This window comes from Ostrinia furnacalis, unplaced genomic scaffold (genome assembly GCF_004193835.3).
Source record: "Ostrinia furnacalis isolate ACB-3 unplaced genomic scaffold, ASM419383v2 OfSCF2606, whole genome shotgun sequence".
NCBI lineage: Eukaryota > Metazoa > Arthropoda > Insecta > Lepidoptera > Crambidae > Ostrinia > Ostrinia furnacalis.
The window spans coordinates 114,898-122,885 of NW_021132845.1; the positions used below are offsets into that span (position 1 = coordinate 114,898).

Below are 7,988 nucleotides of genomic sequence, written 5' to 3' on the forward strand. Positions count from 1 at the left end.
CCGAAACGTCGGGAGGGTAAATATTATTTACCGTTAAAATAGATATTGTTGCAATAAATCCCGTGAAGTGATAATTTTATATCGCCAAATTGACGGATAGGCATCCGATCCGACCTGTAGAGCCAAAACACAAATTGCCAAAGTGCCCCCTTCAAAACATTACCAGGCTGACATGAGGTAGTAAGAGATCTCCGACCTCTGACTGTTTGTCAGCAAATTGGTCGCGTTGCAGTAATTATGCGGCGCGTGGCAGCAACGACGCGCGCCATTCAAGCGCGTGAATGCAATCAAAGGCTGTTCTGGAGGCGGGAATGTCAACCTTAATGAGACGGAGTTTTAACATTTCGGCACGTTCGGTTTAATTTGCCGTTACGTGAGATGTATATTAATCTGTGAAGGATCAAACTAACAGATCTACGTGTTGCGTAATCAGATGAGAGCTCAGAACTCGGAACACGATGACAGAGATGTACCTATAGTCAGCTTTTGCGTTAAGATTTTTAATGTATTGATAGTCCAGTCAATAAAGCATTATAGATGGAAAACCGTGGAACACAATTTTTGACTTTGGGACTTTATTTAGGCTAGTTAGGAGGTGAACATAGCAAAAGTCCCCGCCCTTAGCCCTTGAGCCGGCGGGGAGAGGGGGGTTTAAAGGTACCACTTTTCGGTTTTTCGCTTAATCCTCGGAAACTATGCGTCCTAGTGACATGACTACTATGAACCAAAAAAAGCTTATTTGGGGGTAAAACGGGATCCACGCGTACGAAGTCGCGGGCGGTCGCTAGTCATTGTTTAATGGGTTTCTTGTTCATAATACAAAATTAATTAAAAAGAAGATGGAGGCGCCGGGTATCGATCCCGGTACCTCTCGCATGCTAAGCGAGCGCTCTACCATCTGAGCTACGCCCCCGTTGTTAAACTTGTCGTATAAGACTGTCACTTGATTATAACTAGCTTAAAGTATCGATAAAAAATTTGGAGGCGCCGGGTATCGATCCCGGTACCTCTCGCATGCTAAGCGAGCGCTCTACCATCTGAGCTACGCCCCCGTTGAGCGGGCTGGCGAATCGAGCTATAGCTTTACGCAAATGCAGGTGAATTCATTCAAGGCGCATCGCCCGGGGCTGACTGCAATATTAAACAGCCTTTCACTTAAAGCGGAGGTCACACGGAGGCTTCTGGGGCCGTTGCGGGCGTTAACTCATACATTGTATATCAGAGTGTATAAGATCAACTAGATGGCGCTGGCCGTTATGTCAACATGTCAAGTCTAGAGAAAAGAAATGGAATGAAAGGAAACTTTCGAAATTTTTGAATAAATACATTGATTCTCGTTGATACTGGGTTAAAAAAAATCGAGTCGAATTAAATTCGTAGACAATTTCGGGGAGTTTTAATAAAATATCTCTGACTCATAGTCGTTCCATTGATGGAAGACAATCTTGTCGAAATATTAATATTGGAACAAAGCAGTACCTTCTCGAAGACAATCGCCTGTTCAATTATTCAATTCGTATTAATACCTGTTTTCAAAGGCGCCTGCAGAGCCGGGACTGCTGTAAAAGGAATTTGGGAATCTTTTGATCCGCCCTCAGTAAATTGGGGCTGAATATGAGTTTTCTTCTTCATTATTTCAGCTTGTAAATGTCCACTGATCAGAGACGATGGCCGCCGGACATGATGGTTCGAGTATTGACTTGACTATAATGTCAGCAGTGGTGGACTTCGGACAAGAAGAAGACAGTGATTGACAGATCGAATCCCGCTATGACCAAACATTACTCCGCAGTGAGTGCAAAATAAATAAATTAATAACTCGTATTTCGTTTATTCCCAAAGTCTCTCTCTCTAATGAGCGATCATAGTCTCTAATAACTCTATGATGAGCGTATAAACTAAAATCTGTTATTATTTTATATTCCCGTTAGCTAATTATAGCCGCCGGAGAGTCGCCGGGACATCAGAAAAACTATTCGTAGCAAAATCTTTCCTCGAACCGATAAATCGATGTAACTAAGTAGCTTGATGAACAAGCCACTCACTTAGCGACGAGGTAATTAGATACCTCTTTGTGCGTCGGTAAAAAAAGAATAACAATTCACCATTTCTGTCATAAGTAGCTGCAGCCAGAAACGACCCTATGAAATAACTATGCTAAACAAAACAAACATAATAAATACACAGAAGATTGGCACCTTCCAATAACTGGCTGTATGCATATTTTATTCGGCAGCGATGCGAGTCGATAGAGCATTGGTTCCCAAACTTATTTGAGACGCACCCCCCCTATCTACGATACAAAACCCCCCCTTCCTCCAGTCAAGATTATTTATTTAACTTTCAGCGGTCGCAGGTTTTTTATACTTTAGTATACAGAAGGTCGCGGGAGGTGCCTAGATGCGAGCGGCGCAGGATCGGTCTTCATGGAAATCCTTGGAGGAGGCCTTTGTCAAGCAGTGGATGTTTTTCGGCTGAAACGAACGAACGAACGAACACAGATGGCCCGCGCCCCCCTTTAAAGGTCTTTGCGCCTCCCCTGGGTGGCGCGACCACCACTTTGGGAACTAATGCGATAGAGGGAGAGATCCTACGAGGTCGAGGTGTTGTCGTACCTTCTAAGAATGTATCATCTCGCGAGACGCCGAAAAAGTATTCCCTTTGTGTGTTTTCCTTATTTTTCCCGATAGTGACACGCCCTTCAATATTGCAGCCTTGATGGAAATGAATATAGCTTCAGAATTTGTAATTGTCAAGAGTTATTCTCAGATTCGTAATATTTGATGGCAATTTTCTGTCCGCTTTTCCAATTTGAACACTTCCGTAGTCACGTGGTCAGAGTTGATCCGACAGTCCTAGGTTTGATTTTCATTTGAGATAGGTAGTAATTAAAAATTACTTTGTTTTTTTATTCCTACGTAACAAGTCATGTTACAAGATCCCTGGTTGGTACCTCAATTATTATGTATCCTTCAGTCTAACTCCATCTTATGCCTATTTATGAGTTATTACAAATAAATGTATTGTTGTTAACCTGTCCCAGGTAGGTAATCGTAATGAAGACATCTACGCAGCGACACCATTCCAACTAGCCTATCTTAATTACATCTCACACAATACGTCATATTACTAAATTACTTTACACAAAGGTGGTAGGTTATATTAGACATAAATACATAATGCAGGTAATAGAGTCGCACCGCACTGTCAGTGGTCACGTGACCTCCATATCAGTGCGCAGCTATCAAATTAATTACACTTACCTCGTTACCGACGCAAGGCAGTGCAGTCGATGTATGTGTATGTGTATTTGTATGATGATAGTAGGTACTAATTACCTAGGGGAGGCTCGGCTCTATTAGTATCTAGGGATGTTTGCTCTGATGTAGGCAGTTAGGTTAGGTTGTGACGTGTGGGTTAATGCTGGCTTAACATTAGAAGAATGTAAACTACCGACGTGTTTGGATATGGCTATTGTGGTATTAGTGTCTAAATACATATGATATGTAGGTGATATCACATAAAAAAATAATAGGGTAGGTAAAAATCTACGTGATTACTGGACAAAGAAAATTATTTCATTAAGCTACCTAGGATATAAAGGCAACTCATCTGGGACAGAAAAATATAATGATTTTAATTATTATTTTTAACAAAATTAAAAGTTAATTTTAATTAGGCTGCGATCGAACGAAACCTTCCCCAGCTTATAAACCCATCGATGAATTTAATGAAAATAAAGCACGGCATCGCAACTGCTTTCATTTCGGCTGCCGAACGAGCCACTTATTCGTTCATTTCATTAAGAGCTCGTTCATGCACGCCTCACACTCCCAATATTATGAACCACTCGAGCCCCGAAATTCGACGAGAAAATATTGATAGACAGCTGGAACAAATTAATTGCAAAAACAACGATTTAACATCGCTCCGGCCGCAACTCTTCCGCTAATGAACATAATTAACGGAAAAATGGTTATAACAGACTTAATTAGCCGCCCCGGGTCACATCATTCAGTTGTTATTTCACAGAAAGCAAATTTTCTCGAGGTTTTGGGGAATAACAAAGTTTTGTAAGAGGGTTAAGGAGGTGGACTTTTGCAGCGTGTAACTTTAATTAATGAACGATACCAAGAAGTGGAACTCTTCCTATGTTCAGTAATTAGTTTTAGTTATCTTCGTCTTAATAAGATTTAAGCAAGTCTATGTAGCAAAAACTAGTTAACGTTATTAATATAAATAGCCTGCTCCTTGTTTAATTGTTAGTTTATTTTAAAGTTCAGCGCTGTCCAAGATGACTAGACTGTTTCTGATAACTTCATGACCTATCTTTTCTAGGAAGTTGAAACTTGAACCCCTAGGCATTGCCATTTCGGCACAACTGGACACTAAAATAGCAGGCTCGCCCTCTTTCTATTCGTAGCGAAACAAAAAGTAAATTGGAAACAAATATCTATGAAAACTAATGCGCCTGTCACCAGTCCCCCTAGACAAAGTGGCAAGACGTGACAGTTGTAATTTCGGAAGACTTTCTTTGCGGTGTTTTTTTTTGTATAAAGTTACTTCGCCCTATGAAGGGATTCGATTTTCGGAGCGATCAAATACATTGTAAGGCCCCTGAATATCAAACCATTACGGAATCGTAGTGTTAGTTTTAGTTCCTGTGCATACTGCATGTGCTTAAATTGTTTGTCGCATCAAATATTGAATGGCACTTACCGAAAGCGTCTTACATCGGCCAGCTAAAGGCATCCTCGCGTACATTTTGTATGAAATGGGTCGGGCTGACCGCGCCGCTATTTGTACCAATCGCCTCGGCTGTAAAATGAATTTTGTCTTAAACGTCCGTCCGAATAGCATTTATGATTGTTTGGTATGAAACAGTAAGATATCAACCGTGGAAATAAGGAATAGAATTTGTCATGGAACTTATCGGCTCGAATCTGTTAAAGAAGTGACATGGGCTTAGAAGACTTAACCAAATAAGGGTCGTTAGAGTTTAGACTAGAGTCTTGGCAAGCGTGACTTTTTGTATTGGAAGGGCTGGCTGTTCATTACAAACCTCACAAAAAACTGCCAACTTACGGCACTTCTAACTTATAAAATGCACTTATCATTATATTATGTAATTTATTTTGCCTCTATGACACACTGAATATGACACCAATCTTCATCGGTTAGACACGTCGTGCCTCAGTCGACACAAGGTTACGCTATACACGGCACTTATCTCCTCCTGAATCAATACCCAATTTTCCAGTTGCATAATTGTACAGTTTTTCCGGCGCTTGCAGATCCAATTTAAGTTTGCTCGACTTTCCGCGACTTGGCTGGGCGTGCCACGAGGTAGTACTTGTCGCGGGGTCAGGTTTAACTACTATGCTATTACTTGGGGCTGTGACTTGTTAAATAAATCTTATTCCACTTGAAACTGTGGCTTAATCTAAATCTGAACTCATAAGACTGGCGATTTAGGTTCTTAACCTTCATATAGGCTAACTGTTGGCTCGTATTCAGTATGATTGGCATTATTACTAGACTGCCTATTTACTTAATGTCAAAAATATCTGAAAGTCTCAGTGTTTACCGGGAGTCTGTTAGCCAGAAGAAGTGCCAACTTAAGTAAGATCGTTATTATTGGTCTTAGAGTTTTTTAGCTTGAATAATCAGCCCTGATAAGTACGATCCATATTGAAATTACAATTTCACAGTATATTTAGTTTTCGTCCTTTTCAACTTCAACCCGCTGTCGCTTATGCCTTGGGCCATTGGCCAAGGCGTGAGGTCCCTTCCAGCCGTCCCGCGCCCGGCCCGCAGCGTCGGTCCATTGTGCGCAGGATTGGGCCAAGTTTTAATTTCGCCCCGGAGGTCAGAAATTAACGTCCAATCCCGATCGCTGCTCAACCGATGGAAAGGACTTCTGAGGGATTTTTGGGGCCCGCAAGCGGAGGGTTAACTCGGGAAGGAATTCGGGGCTGACTTTTTCACATAATTTGCGTTACTCTGGAAGTCGGGTTTTTTGTTGCCACAAAATTATTGCTCGCTAAAAATCCAAACAAGACATGTACAATATATTTTATGTTAAATATAGCTTGTTATGTAATTCTTGCTCGTAAGTAAAATATGAAAGTCAGATGTGGGCACAGAATCTGATAGCACAGTTGCAACTCTGCTTTGCCTATTTGGCAATAACCATCGCCAGTCACGTGTATCGTTAAAAGTTCTGGAAGGGATGTGTTTTGTGATTGAGACATGTTTGCGAATATTTCGGCAACGAATAAAAACCCAATAACTCCGAAGTTCGCGATATAAATTATATCGTCTCGTAGATTCCGGATTTACGATTCTGTCACTCACGTCCGCGTCCGAACGCCTTGAAATATTATGGTTGCGAGTTAAAATCAGTATTGCCTTTTTATGCCTGTGTTTATTCCTGCAGACATGAAAAACCTGAGACTCGGAATATTTAAATAAGGACGATTGTTAGAAATAGTAAGCGTTTACTCAGACGGAAAACATAATAGGTAAAATTACTCTGCTATTTTCGTAAGAGGGTGTAGGTGTTAAGTTTAATGTATTGTAATGTTTGATTCTGATATTTCCATTTGTTTTCGTTATAAATTAGGTTTCAAAACCAACGTAATTTTCTTAATCAAATAAAATCATAACTACCCACACAGCTAACACACGATGCCAGGGAATATTTTTATATTTGATTGTTGTTTCACCGAAATATACCAAGTGTCACTCAAGCTGGTTGTGATCGGATCTCTCGGCTCAGTCAAGAAGAATGAATATCAGTGGACAGCGATTAATGTCATTACATCTAGCTGTCCGAGTATTTGTATGCGTTTTCCATTGGTTGTAAAATTGTATTTGCGTAAAATCAAAGGGAACTTCTAAGTAAGGCCCAGAACAGACGGTGAAACGAAACTGCAACTGTCTGATGATTCTGATGAATGAAACTGAAACTGAAAGTTTCAAACTGGTCGCGTCATGTGTGGTCTCTCAACTGACGCTATGGCAGAAACTTAGATGCAACTCAAAAGTAACTAGCAGTTGCAGTTTCGTTGCAGTTGCGTTTCACCGTCTGTTCTGGGCCTAAGTAAAATATGTTTATCTTTTTGGAAACTGCTGTGTAAAACTTTTAGGCTGAGTTGCACCATCTAACTTTGACCGTAACTATGACGATAACCTGTGTTTTTGTATGGAGTTTAAGAGATTTTTGACGTTTGTCAAAGTTAAAGTTAGATGGTGCAAGTGCAACCCAGTCTTACTTAATGATACCCATAGTCTTGTTCAGTATTACATGAAAATGAAAATGAAAAAAGTATTTATTTAAATAGGCACAGGTTACATTTTGCATTACAAAATAATAAAGGCAAGATGTGTTAACAATAACAGTAAGAAAATAAAAAAAGCAAGATATATTATCAATAACAGTGGGCCCCAAACTAGGCATAGCCTGTATCTTGGTGGCCCAAACAGTGCAGTTTGCAAAATTAAAGTGACTGGCACAGCGCGGTACAGTTCAGCTATACCCAAGTGTAGTGAAACAGTCTATATAAACAAACACATGTACATGTTAGTCTTTTCTCAAACAATGCTCACCAAATGTAATAAAGCGAAGACCAGGGCTATGCCAGCAACAAACAACGAATTAAACCGCGGACTAAATACATAAACAAATATGGTGCTTACCAGTAATTCAGCGAATAAATCTATTTTCTTTGAATTCTGAGGATCCTTCAATGATAGGTATTAATTAATCCGTTTAGCGCGGACCGAGCTTGTCGCGCTAAATGCATTATTTCCCTCTTTGTCAGTCGGGTTATTTAATTAACGAAGAAGTATAATGAATTTCGAAGCATAATGTGTTCGTTTAAAATGTGTTTGATATAAATATTTATTATGAAATCATTATTCGATGCAATGTTCTTTAATCGCATAGTAGCGCTTTTGTCTTAAAACCGAAGTTATTTCAGGAT

The 7,988-nt window shown here is 40.1% G+C and overlaps 2 non-coding genes across 2 annotated transcripts; both read right to left on the reverse strand.

The window, feature by feature from the left end:
* Positions 1 to 840: 840 nt before the first annotated feature.
* On the reverse strand, positions 841 to 913 carry TRNAA-AGC (transfer RNA alanine (anticodon AGC)). Its single transcript has one exon. It is a non-coding gene; the product is annotated as a tRNA-Ala (tRNA).
* A 66-nt stretch (positions 914 to 979) lies between these two features.
* TRNAA-AGC (transfer RNA alanine (anticodon AGC)) lies at positions 980 to 1,052 on the reverse strand. The gene has a single exon. It is a non-coding gene; the product is annotated as a tRNA-Ala (tRNA).
* Between the last annotated feature and the right edge of the window lie 6,936 nt (positions 1,053 to 7,988).